This window comes from Panthera tigris, chromosome B4 (assembly GCF_018350195.1).
Source record: "Panthera tigris isolate Pti1 chromosome B4, P.tigris_Pti1_mat1.1, whole genome shotgun sequence".
NCBI lineage: Eukaryota > Metazoa > Chordata > Mammalia > Carnivora > Felidae > Panthera > Panthera tigris.
The window spans coordinates 52363287-52377108 of NC_056666.1; the positions used below are offsets into that span (position 1 = coordinate 52363287).

At 39.7% G+C, this 13822-nt stretch overlaps 1 long non-coding RNA gene across 3 annotated transcripts; it reads left to right on the forward strand.

The window, feature by feature from the left end:
• The first annotated feature begins 722 nt into the window (after positions 1 to 722).
• On the forward strand, positions 723 to 9623 carry LOC122240083. 3 transcript variants are annotated; one of them, XR_006219407.1, is made up of 3 exons: positions 723 to 993; positions 9215 to 9312; positions 9419 to 9623. It is a non-coding gene; the product is annotated as an uncharacterized LOC122240083 (long non-coding RNA). The 3 variants fall into 3 exon arrangements; XR_006219406.1 differs by having other exon boundaries at positions 9422 to 9623; XR_006219405.1 differs by lacking the exon at positions 9419 to 9623 and having other exon boundaries at positions 9215 to 9383.
• Positions 9624 to 13822: the final 4199 nt, after the last annotated feature.

Genomic DNA, 13822 nt, shown 5'->3' on the forward strand with positions numbered 1-13822 from the left:
ACCTAGGGGTATAGAGCATTTTGTATAGTGCCTTGTATGAGGGTAGGTGATGAGTAAGAATTTACTGAAGGAGAATAAATCTGTGAGTGTTAATGATTCGAACCGTTTGAAGTTACTTTGTTAGATGACATTAGCTCATTACTAGGAGAAAATGCCCTTTATTTCTGGGATTCTTAATATGCGGTCCATAAATCGTTGTAATTCTGCAGATGAGTTTCATGAAGCTCAAAAACTCCTTCACACCTGTGAAATTGTGCATATAATCATTTTTATAGGAAACAAGTTTATAATTTTTATGATTCTCAAAGGTATCCTGTCCTCATTCTCGCTTTAGCTGCCTGCCTTACAATTTCATTGTAAAGGTACTCTTTGGGCATAAGAGGCAGACCAGAGGACAAGCAGAGGCCTTTATTGAACCTCTGAAGTCCTGTTTGAGTTGGCATCTGTCTCCTTACCTACATCTAAGAGAGTTTCTAAAATTTTTTTTACTTTATTTTTGAGAGACAGAGAAAAAGCATGAATGCAGGAGGAGCAGAGAAAGGGAGACACAGAATCAAGCAGGCTCCAGGCTCTGAGCTGTCAGCACAGAGCTCAGTGAGGGGCTCAAACCCATGAACTGTGAGATCATGACCTGAGCTGAAGTTGGATGCTTAACTGACTGAGCCACCCAGGCGCCCCTAAGAGAGTTTCTTTATGACATAACAAGTACCATGATCATAGTGCTAAATGAGAGAATAATTTATGTAGGCTGTCCTGTGCCATTCTCTTGGTATTTGTCCTTACCTCTAAGATACTCTAAAATCATTGGAAATGTCACTGCTGTATCTCTGAAAAGTTTCTCCAAGTATTTCTTCTTTTCACCACGTACAGAACTTGAGCTCATGTGTCAGCCTCTCCATAGATAAAATGGAATGTATTGGCTGGTTGCTCGTGAATGAATTATCTCTTTATGGCTAGAATGATTCCCCTCAACAAAAGGTATGCCGGGCTTAGGTGAGTAAAATTTGGAAGCTGCTCAACTTTAGGTGATAGAATTTTTAGTCTCTACCATTCAACAGTTTTAGTAGAAATACTCTTCTGCTGGGAGGCTTATAATTATAAGCAGTTCCCATAAAGAAACAGAAAACTTAATGCCTGTGATTATTTCAGCTATGTTAGTTTATAGCAAAAATGCTCTATTTTTCTGTTCACTTAGGGGTTGAACAGGAAGTATTTAAAGGACACAACTTAATAGCATATTTTTATCCTGTTTCAATCGTTAATATTTTAGTCTAAATATTTCTCTCTGGACATGATCAGAGGATTGTTTATAATTTTAAAACCACTTCAGAATAGTATCAGGATTAATTAATTGGGTTTGTGTATCAGATTGCTTTTGAAACATGCAAGCTTTGTTTGAACTTTCTCCCCCACTCTGTGCATGAGAAATTTTAAGAGTGTAAGAACAGTTGGCATCATTTGCTCCTTCTTGAATTCAGTTAAGCTTATCGCAAACTATGTCATGGCCAGAGCTTAACGTGTTGTTCCCCTTCCAGAAAACCATTTGCCAAATACAACACAGTTCGGATGGTGGGAAAGCTGTAGAGCATTCACATTTAACCGAGAATTCTCTCCCTCGTATACAAATTTGGGGCTGAAGAAAACATGCTGATAAATCATACCTGACTATATTGTCTTTCCCACTTCTGAAAACCACAAGAACAGAAACAGCCATTACTGGATCCTTCACATGGAGTTTTTCTGCTCAGAGCCCATTTGGAGCTGTCAGTTAATAATACGAAACAACATGGGAGGGTGAAGGGTGCCTGGATGGATAACTAACAAATGTTATAAAAAACATGATGGTGCCTGAAGACTTGTATCCTAGATATTTGGCCCCGAATACGGAGTCTTTTCCATCTTCGTCTCATTTGGTAATTAGCACACTGACCCTGTGCAGACTAGAAGCATAGAAAAACATTTTGAAAAGTGCAGAGGAAGAAGTAGGATTAAGACAAACATTTATATAACCAGGAAAAATGACCCAGGGAAGACGGGAAATCTGGTGACACTCTGTTTACCCACAGCAATGTTAAAATAGTTTGCAAGTGAAACAAAGCAGAGCTCCTTGAGTAAATCACTAAGAAAGTATAAGGATAGACCAGCAGCTAACAGCACATCACAAGCTACCCGTGTGATATGGTTCTGTCCTGTTATATCAGACAGATAGCTTTCCTTTGAATACTGTCCCTTTTTTTTCTTCTCTCCAGTTAGTCCCAACATGGGATCATGTGAAACTGTGGGCTGCTATGAATCGGTATTGGAAGTGGATGAAAATAGCTTAGGTTATTAGAAAAGGGGAGAATATCAGAATGTTTGGCTATTGGGTTCTAATCAACATGCAAACGTTAGTCTAAATCAGAGACCATTTTATAAACCTTGTATATCTGGGGAAAAAAAACCCCGAAAAAACAGCAACCGAAAAAATAGCAATTTCATGGCGGGTAAAAATCTCCGTTGTGTTTGCAGATCACATGCCCTGTGGGAAGATTTGCTCTTCCAGGCTTAGCATGCTTGAGGCTAGTCTCCGTCCAAAGCCAGAAGCATAGAGCTATCAGAAAGTAACTGAACTTTCTTAACTTGTATGTAAGTGGCTTTGGTTCAGTGCCAGGTAGTTTATCAACAGGGAGAGATAAGCTCTTTTGCAAACAGGTCTCAAAAGTTTGCTGGTCGGACTGCTTGCCTGTCAGATGCTAAGAGCCCTAACCTGGTATCATGAAGATGCCTGCTGATGTGTAAACCATACCCCTACGGTCAGGATCCTACAGGATGTCTGTGGAATGATCTATGTGAGCTTTGCGTTCATGCATTCATTTATGAATGCTCCAGGTGTGGATGAACGAGACAGAGAAGCAGTTAAGAGTTCTTTGCCCTCCTATGTTTTGGTTCATAAGAGACTCTTAAAAAATGAGAACAAACTGAGGGCTGATGGGGGGTGGGTGATGGGTATTGAAGAGGGCATCTTTTGGGATGAGCACTGGGTGTTGGTATGGAAACCACTTTGACAATAAATTTCATATATTTAAAAAAATAATAATAAATAAACGGTAAAAAATTAACAAAAAGAAAAAAAAAGAAAAAAAAAAGGAAAAGAGTTCTTTGCCCTCCAGAAGCTTATCTTCTATTTGAAATGTTACAAGTGAAATAATCTAATGAATTGAGGAAGCACAAAATATGAAAAAGGCTGTGTCCAATGACAGATAAGCATTTTAAATAATAAGCACCCTGAATTCAGGGAAGACAGATTGGACGGGCTAGAATATTCAGAAAGTTTTTGTGGAGGATAGGAGTACCATACCACCTCTCATTTATATATAGTGCTTTATTGAAACAGGTGGATTTTACGTACTTCATCTTCTCAGTGTCACATTATTACTGCCATTTTAAAGCTGAGGAAGCTGAGGCCTTGAGAGACAAAAACGTGGCTACCACTTGCCCAGGTAGAAAGGAGTCCTCACACCCAGGTTTTCCACTTAAAGTCTAGGACCAATTCTGCTACTCTCTGGCTTCCTTGATGAATAGGTAATACATTTAATCCTCGTTATTCTTGGATTCCATAATTGAGAATTCGCCTATTTGCTAGAATTTATTTGTATCCCCCAAATCGGTACTTGTGGCACTTTTGCAGTCATTTACGGACAGGAGCAGAGTGGTTGAACATTTGGCTCCCCCAAAGCACGCATGTTCCCAGCTGAGGTCGAACAAGGCAACATTCTGCCTTCTTGCTTCAGCTCTCACACTGTAAACAAGTGTCCTTTTCGCGGTCGATTTAGCTGGTGCTTTTGCTCTTTAAAAATGGCTCTCAAGTGCAGCGTTGAAGTGCTATCTAGTGTTCCTGAATGCAGGAAGGTTGTGATGTGCCTTATGGAGAATATATGTGTGTTACATAAGTTTCATTAAGGCATGGGTTATATAGTGGTGTTGGCCATGAGTTCAATGTTAATGAATCAACAATGTATGTTAAATAAGGTGTCTTTAAGCAGACAAGGTTAAGTATTGATTGATTGACAAAAATGTGACCGGAGGCTCACAGGAACCTAACCCTGTATTCCTCCTAAGAGCAATGGTTCAGTATTGCTTCCTTCAGTGTGCATGGTGATTTTATAGAACATAACTACGGCAAATAATTGGAATCAACTGTGCTTTAGTTGAGTGAAGAGAAAGTGGAAAGATGTTGCCGCAGTTAGAATAGCATGAACAGAAGAACAGGATTGGGGAAACTCATGGTTGTGTAAAGAATGGACAATAGATGATTCTAATTGGCCTCAAGGCTGAAAAGCAATTGCAGTAGATAAGGTCTAGGTGCCAGATTGTGGAGGGTCCATTATATGTAGCTGATGAATTTGGACTTAATCTTACAAATGGATCTGGAGCAGGGATGTTACAAAAACCTCTTGGGAGAAGAGTATTTAGTTGGTTCATGCAGGAAGAATGGGGCTGGAAAAAAATGACAGTAAGGGGAGTTCTCTTTCTCTCCAGGCACTTGCCTCAACTGACAGGGATTTATTGGTAGAACAGGAAACCAGGGCTCTCCAGGTCTTGATGGTTGATATTGAAGGCATAGAGTGAAGAAGGAGCTGACAAAGGTGAAGGCGTCCCAGGGACCTGGAGGAAGTTCAGGAAGAAAATTCAAAACAACCAGGAAAGCAATTTAAGAAGGATCCTTAACTGAACAAGGAGCCAGTGTAAATTTTGGAGTCTGTGTGTGGTGTGGTTTTCCTCCCTCATGTGTGTGAAAACAGGGTTCTGAGAAGACTCGGCAACCCCAGGAGTAGGCATGGAGACTGTGAAAAACAATTCCAAATATGTGTATTTGGTTTCAGGAGCTGGCTCATCTGGATCCCTGTGTCATTTAACAGTTACAGTACACTCCTAAGGAACGAAGAATAGGACTGTTCTTTGTTAGACTTGTTACCTTTTCTCAGGACTATCATATGAAGTTCATTGTGTTCGCATTCAGATTCAAATCTCATACCAGTGCGCATGCACACACACTCGCGCACATGCACACGTCCATGGTGTCCTATTGCACTCAATGACCCATGACAGTACAGAGCATAACTGGTGAAAAAAGTCTGTGGCTGCGTTGGAATAACAGTCGCCATGTCTGATGTATTGAGAGTGGCAGATTCAGATTTCTGAGGCCGGCTGCCCTGAAGCCATCTCTTAATATTTGTCTTGTAATATTTCTGTTAAAATTGACTTTCCAAAATAAGTGGAATGAAACTATTAGTGAGTCACTGAGGCTTTATTTTTAATAGACCTGGCTATGGATGCCTTTCTGAGTTTTTAATTTCAGAAGAATTAGGCATCAAGATAAGTTAATATGACACTCATATTTTCCCTCTACCACTGATGGTTATCGGCCTCCTCAAGGAATCTCACACTGCTAACGTGAAAATAGGGCTCTCAAAATTGAGTTTTGCCCAATCAAGTAGGATTCTCAAACTTGAATACGATTTCTTCAGGGAAGCCTTTTCTTTGTCCCCATTTAGAATTGATCTATTCCTTCCTTAAGCTTTCTCAGCTCTTGCCTGCATCAGACATGTATATGAAAGTTTGATCCTGGGCCTATAGGCATCCACTTGATATGGTAACTCCCTGGGCTGATTGAATGTGTCTTAGGGAAGTATAGTAAAGATATCTTTATGGGGACATAAAGTTATATGATGTCTTTAGCAGAATTGAGACCTTAAAGCTCATCACTGCTCTCAATATCCCATTTCTTCCCCTTTTATTGTTCCTTTCTTCCAGAGAGTGAACTCTGGTTCCTGTAATCCTGGGAGACTATCCTTAATCTTCACATTCCTCTATATTCTTTGGTACTGCCCTCTACTTGACTTAGGTCTTTGGATTATAGTTATTCCTAAACTATGATACTTTGCTTAGGCTGAAAAAACTCCCTGCTAAAACCTTAATTTATTAGTTTATAGTTCTCATGATTCAAAGAACTAGACATTATTTGACAAAGTACATCTTTTCTGTTACAAAGAAGGGAATAGGAAACATTCCTTCTCAGTACTTGCAGCCTCAGTGATAGTTCTGACAATGAGTAGCTTCTGCTTGGCAAGTTCTCAGTGAGTTCATGGAAGAGAAAAGTTTTGACTTGTGCCTTGAAAGAATAGAAGAAATTAAACAGAAGGGAGAAGGAAGGCATTCTAGACAGGCAAGGGTGTGAAGAAAACATGGAGAAGGGAAAACATGTGGTTTTTTTCTAACCAATGGAGTTGACAGTCTGGCTGGAATTTTCTAGGGAATAGCAGAAAGAACCTGACACATAATAGGACCTCAGTGTGCATTAGCAAATGGATGATTCAATGGTTCAAATTGTGAAGGACATTGAATTTCAAGCTAGGGAATCTGGAACTAATCTGTAATACTTATTAACTGAGATATTGAAAATGGGGTGAATTATGCCCTCCTGTGCCCTCCTATGTTAGTGTTTTATTCTGCCTTTGTAGTTGGTAAAAAAAAAAAAGAGGGGGGAGCATTAAACTACAAAGGGAAAAATATTTATTTTAGTAAATATTAGAATTTATTACTGATATTACAAAAGCTTCTTATTTGCACTTATTCCATGTTACTATAATTCCCAAATGTTGAGAGAGGGTCGTAAATAAAACAGCACAGTAACAAAAGCCCTCAAGCTTCAAAATTGTGCTTCTTAGAGAAGTAGTGAGTTTGGCATTTTTAAAAAAATAGTCCACATGGTATAGAATAAAATAATGAGCCTGGGGAGTAAGCAATACAGACATAGTCAAATGGAAAAGAGATAAAAATAAAATATTTTACATTACATACTTAAATATACCTCTGAGAAGAGGTTTCAGATATTGTGTAGATGAAAGAAATTTCACAGACTCAGGAGTGAGAAAGTATAAACTTAATCACCAAGTGCTCTCCTTCCTGATACAGAAAAAAAAAATCTAGGAACTTTCTTAGTCTAACCAGGTTTGTATTTCACTTACTTCCCTGGTTTCTCTCTCTCCCTCTCCCTCTCCCTCTCCCTCTCCCTCTCCCTCTCCCTCTCCCTCTCCCTCTCCCTGTCTCTCTCCCCCCTCCTCTCCCTGGGATAATTCTATCAGCTTTGATCCCTGTTGTAACAATTGAGATTTCTCTAGTGATGCCTTAATGAGAACTTATGTCCTCTTTTGCCTAATTCTCTCCCAGTACCAAAAGATCTCGCTTTACCAACATCTCATGAAATCCAAGCCTGGGGGGCTCTTCTCCCTTCTATCACAGAATCAATCTGATACATTTTAGCACTGCATTTAACAGAATCCTCATCTGATAGAGGAAAAAGCTGTATCTCCCTACCTTACACTTCATACCTTGGAAGTCAAGATGTTTACTTCTTTTGCCTCTTGCTGTCACTTGGCAGCCTGACTCTCTTCTCCTGTGTTCCTGATGTTACTCCTGCTGTCTGTTTTATACTAGCTCTTTGTGTTATCAACTCCAGTCTACTACCAGGGTCTGGCTTTGAGATTACGGCTTTTACTTGATGGTTTGTGTCTTAGTCTGCTTAGACTACCATAGCAAAATAACCATAGACTAGGTGGTGGAAACAACAGAAATGTGTTTTCTCACAGTTCTGGAGGTTAGGAGTCCAAGATCAAGGTGCCAGTGGGGTTGCTCTCTCATTGAGGCCACTCTCCTTGGCTTGTAGATGGCCACCTTTTTGCCATATCCTCATGTGGTCTTTCCTCTGTGGTGTACATCCCTCATGTCTCTGTGTGTTTAAATTTCCTCTTGGGGCTCCTCGGTGGCTCAGTTGGTTAAGTATCTGACTTCGGTTCAGGTCATGATCTTGCGGTTCATGAGTTCGAGCCCCATGTTGGGCTCTGTGCTGACAGCTCAGAGCCTGGAGCCTGCTTTGGATTCTGTGTCTCCCTCTCTCTCTGCCCCTCCCCTGCTCACACTCTGTCTCTCTCTCTCTCTCAAGAATAAACATTAAATTTTTTTTATTAAAAAATGAAACTCCTCTTAAAAGATTGTATTAGAGCCTACTCTAATGGCCTAATTTCAACTGAATTACCTTTTTAAAGATCTGTCAAATACAAATACGGTCACATTTTGAGGTACCAGGGTTAGGGCTTCAACATATGGATTTTGAAGAGACCTAATTCAATCCATAAGAATTTGGTTTTAGATTCTTGACCCAAGATGAATTCTTGATCCATCTCTGTTCAGAGCAGCTTAATTAAAAAGACCTATATTCCTCTCATTGAAAAGAATTCTTAATCTGTGTCTTTATAAAGAACCCATGTGCTATGTTATATACCTTACATTAAAGGGTTGTATTTCCAATAGTTAACATAATACACACCAAAGATTAACCTAGGTTGTGTAATGGTAGATTTTCCCTTTCTTCCAAAGGAATGGATTATTGTCAAAAGAACACCAGATTTACTTGGTTACTGCTGCAATACCATACACCAAATCCTTTTTTCCAGAAGATAAAATTAATGAGAACCTTGTTGGAACAATACACATGCTTTTTAAAATGCTCACTTGTATGAACTTATCATCAAGTAAGAAACAATTCGACAGATGATCTTTAAAGGCCAGGCTGAAATTGGACAAGATCCAAAACCACTATAGGAGGGGGCAGTATTTTTATATGTATTTCCATTTTCCGTTTAGGCTGTTGAAGAAAAACAAACTCTGAGATTCTAGATTAAAGGGGCCTTTCTATGGGGACTCTTCTAAGACAGGTGAAGGACGGATGGGGCTGCCCCTTCACTTTTAACACATCCTGAAATCAGCTTCCCCTTTCTGTGTCACATAAAGTGCCTTGGAAGTGGGGTGGGGGAACTTTGGGGATGATAGTAATGATAGGAAACAGTATAACAAGAGCCACGTTGACCAAGGGAACATTTTCATTAGACAGCTCATGACTTGAAAACAGTCACCATTTAATAACCCTTTATGCTTCTCCCCAGACACCACTCTCGCCTCTCTCCCCTCAAAATGCACGTTTTGAAGTTATTTCACTATCCTGATTTTACCCTTACATTAAAAAAAATTCATGACAGTTTTAAATTGTATTTTTGTGAAGACATGGTTGATCGAGTGCAGGTTTTCCAATTGCTGAGTTCAGGAAATAGAGTCTAAATAGCAAAAGCCTTGGGTCATTTTCCTCTAACAAAGCTCTCACTGTTCTACTTTTCCTCAGGTGAAAGGCAGCGTCCTGTAAGACGGAGGCCAGGAGAATGGGTGTTCAGTTCAGTGCAGCCTTGTCTCCCTCTCTCAGCACAGAAAAGGAGGAACTTAGTATGACTTTGCCTTTTCTATCATAAGTGTTAACTTGATGACTCAAATAATAGAAGCTTCTCTTTGAACCACTGAAGTTGTAACGTTATGTTCTTTGTTGTTGAAGCAGACAAAGCCATCAAACGATGTTCATGTGAAACCATCTTCCAAGTGTTGTCATTGAGAATCCACACTTTTCCCTCTCATGCCCATCATTTCCTGTTTGTGCTTCTTACAAGGACTGGCAGATGAAGCTTGCAGCACAGCGAAAAAGACTGTTCCTGTCATCTCTGTTTCAAAATCCAATAGGAAGGAGTATTTTTCTTGCTTTCTGTGTGTGTGTGTGTGTGTGTGTGTATGTGTGTTTTCTTTCTTTCTCCCTGTCTTGTGGTTTGGTTTTTCAAAAAAAAAAAAAAAAAAAAAGCTTGGTTTTTAACAGATCCAAGAAGTTCAGATGAGATATTCTTTCCTGTCAAACAGGATCCCAAAACCTTTTGAGGTTTCTCAAGGACTTGTCTCCATAAGCCGAAAAGTCTGTTCTCTTTCTTCACTGTTGCCAGAAAAGTAATTAGGCCATTTTTCTAATTATAGTAATCTTCCCCAAATGGCATATAACTTCAAATCCAAATGCCATGTAAATTGGCCAACAACACTCTGCCGTGAAGCACTTTAACAAGACAGTTTGAATGTAGGAGTTTCACTTTGTGTGAAGCAAAATGTGTTCTCTGTCCCAGTTACAACCAGGTTTTCATTCTCAGTGTCCTGCCCACGAGTTTCCACTATTTTAGTGCAAAGAGCATGGATGGTAATTGCTCCTGTCACTGGCATTTTGTGAGGAGTTGTGTCTGTGTTGGATAAGTTAACGTCCTTTTGGAAAAAAATGTTTATCCACAGAAAAATTGAACAAGATTAAATTGCACTCATGTTGTTATAGCGACTAAAAATCTCTAGATAGTTAAGAGTGAAGTTCCCTGTGTCACAGAACACAGAACTAGATTTTTCTCCCTCTAAGAATAATCCTCTTGTCTTTGGTCTCTATTATGCTAACCAAGGGGAAATTAGGTCCTGCTGGTAAATTTTGCGGTCCCAAATATGTTCACAGTAGATTAATTGCTACCTTCTCTTGCTCCATTTGTAAACAAAACAAAACAAAACAAAATACAACAACAACAACAAACACTTTTCCAAATAATATATCTTGTAGATATTTGATTTTTCATTGTCTACCCACCCTCCTGTGTGTGGACTGGGATAAGGGCACTATGGTGAAGTCTCTAGAAAATGGAACCGGGCACTGAAAATGAGGAGTAAATAAGGGCGGATTTCTCCAGGAAATGATGGAGTTATGCTGATTGAAAAAGGAAGAATAAAATTGGATAGGAATTTAAGAACATAAAAATGGAGTGAGCATTTAAGGGTACAATAAGGTACAGTTAAAGTACAACAGGTTCCTGAATTACGTGTGGATTATGCTTTGCGACACTAACCAAAACTACTTTATTTCCACAGAAGTGCGATTCAGCCATCAAAACTTGGGTATAAGGAGAAGAGAATGCACCAAGTGGGTATTCCCAAGTGTTAGATTGGATTGGATTCTAATTTACTAGTGGTTCCATTGTGTTTGCAAAAAGTACAAATTCCTGAATTATTGTCTCAGAAATTATATTTCATAGGTCTGAGGTAAGGCTTTGGAATCTGCATTTTAGCAAGCTTCCTGGGTGGTTCTGATAAAGTGGTTCTTAGCACTATAATTAGTTGCTTATTAGCTAACACTATTAGCTATCATGCATATTATTTATTAGACTATTGGTTGGTTATTAGCCAACACTATTGCTCTGAGAATTTTAAGGGACATAGGCTGGCAGATAGCCCAGAACACTGACAGCACAATTTGGAGCCAGTACTACTAAGGGAATTCAAATAAGTGAAAAATACCTTGTAGGCAAGAAAAGTGTGGAATGAATTAGAAAGTTTTTATTTTTTTTCCCAAAGCTATTCAAAGGGTGGAATAATGACCTGCTAAAGTGAAAATTAGGTTGTGAAAGCCAAGGCATGGATTATTTTAAGGGGATGGTTATTGGGGTGCCTGGGTGGCTCAGTCAGTTAAGTGTCCAACTTTGGCTCAGGTCATGATCTCACAGTTCTTGGGTTCAAGCCCCATGTTGGGCTCTGTGCTGACAGCTCAGAGCCTGGAGTCTGCTGTGTCTCCCTCTCTCTCTGCCCTTCTCCCACTCACACTTTGTCTCTCAAAAATAAATAAACATTAAAAAAATAAATAAAGGGGAGACGGTCATTTAGATTTTGAGTAGATAATATAATGAAAGAATGTGGAACTACAAATGTTCTTTAGGGGATGGGATACAAAAATGTACATTTAAGAAAAAGATAGGAAAGGCCTTAAGCCTTATTGTACAGGGATGCTGGAAAAATATTAGCATCAGTACTTGCCATTTCCAAAAGTAAGGACTTTTTTTTGAAAATAAAATTTCTGTTACTTATTTCTGTGCAACATCACCACACACTATACACACATCTTAGGCCATTGTTTGAATTCCCGTGTGTGTTCTTTGTGACTTCAAGATAACCTCTCTTCTGGATTATTTACCGGAAATGCCTTAAAAAGCCAAACAGGACAAGGATGCTCTTGTCAGTGAACCAAGGAGTCTCAATTGTTTGATTGCTTAGAGTGAAAACCCTGGGGGGTGGGGGGCACGGAATCTTGAATTTATTTAAATTTGAAATATGCTTTGGCATAAAATAACTGCTCAACAAACATTTCTTGTAATCTGTTTGTGTGGTCACATGTAGTAAATTCCTCTGTGATAGAAACTTTTCATAAAGATCCCTTTGTTGGCAATATTTTTATGCTTGGAAGCACCCTTGTGAGAAGCCAGGTTTTAAAAGGGGTGTATAATCTCATAATGAAAATGCTACGGAATCCTAAGGACCTACTTCTTCCTTTAATCCCCCAATTCCCTGCTTATCACAACCTCATTAATCATCAGAGTACTCCAGTGAGACTGGTTGTTTTTTAATAGCATAATTGTAATTTGTGAGGGGTCAAAAGGGGATTTGAATATAAAAAGATTTTAGTCTTTTTGGAAAGTCTGCTTTGACTCCATTGTCTTCACCACTAATTTACCTTGAAGGGCACTAAGGCATCGTAATAGGCTGAAAAATGGCCCTCCAAAGATACCAGGTTTTAATTCCTGGAACCCATAAGTATTACTTTATAAGGAAAAGGGATTTTTGCAAAGGTGACTAAACTAAGGGTCGTGAGATGAGATGATTGCCCTGGATTATTCAGGTGGGTCCTAATTCCAATCACCAGTGTCTTTATGGGAGAGAAGCGGAGAGAGATTTGGTGTGCACAGGAGAGGAGGCAGTGTGACCACGGAGGCTGAGATTGGAGCCTTGTGGCCCTGAGTCCAGGAATGCCTGCAGCTGCCAGAACGTGGAAGAGGCAGGGAACAGATTCTCTCTTAGAGCTTCTGCAGCAAATGTAGCCCTGTGGGTACATTGATTCTGGCTCAGTGAAACTGATTTCGGACTTCTGATTTCCCGAACTGTGAAAGAATATATTTTTGCTGTTTTAAGATTTCAAGTTTGTGGTAAGTTGATATGGTGACCCCAGAAAACCAATGCAGGCAGTGAATTTCCCCCAGTCACTCTTCTTCTGACATACACTCTGGTTTGCAGCATAATAATCATCCCAGAAGCTTCTTAAAAAGTTTAGAGTTCTGTGTCTCATCACAGACCGAGGGAGTCAGAATTTCTCAGAATGGGATCCAAGGATCTATATTTTTAACGGACTGCCTAGATGATTCTGATGTGCATCAGGTTTGATAAACATTTCACGGGGGTGTTCTATCAGTTTCCTATTGCTGCAGTAAAAAATCACCACAAATTTAATGGCTTAAGACAACACAAATGACCTCCTTTTGGAGGTCAGAAGGCCAACAGTGTCACTGAGTTTAAGTCAAGGTTTCAAGGCCCCTGGTTCCCCTTGGATGCCGTAGGAAGGAAAGCACTCCCTTGTCTTTTCCAGCTTCTGTTGGCTGTCTGTATTCTCCCAGTCCAAAGCATGTCACATTAGTCTCTGCTTCTGTCATCACATCACCTTCTCTGACTCTCACTTCTGTGGGAGGACCATTGTGATTGTGTTGGGCCCATCCAGATAATCCAGAATAATCTTCATGTTACGATCCTTACCTTGATCGCATCTGCAAAGTTCCTTTTGCTATATAAAATAACATTCATGGGTATTTGAGATTGGGATGTGCATATATTGGGGGGGGCGCATTATTCAGCTTAGCACAGACTGCGTGATAAAATCTCCTGTAGAAATCATAGATGTAAATGAAGTTCAATAACAGATTGTCATGCTTAATTCATTGCCTGTTCACCTCCCTTTTTTGTGCTTATTTTTCCAAATAAAAGAGACAGAGCACGGGCAGGGGAGAAACACAGAGAGAGAGAGAGACACACACACAGAATCCAAAGCAGGCTGCAGGCTCTGAGCTGTCAGCAC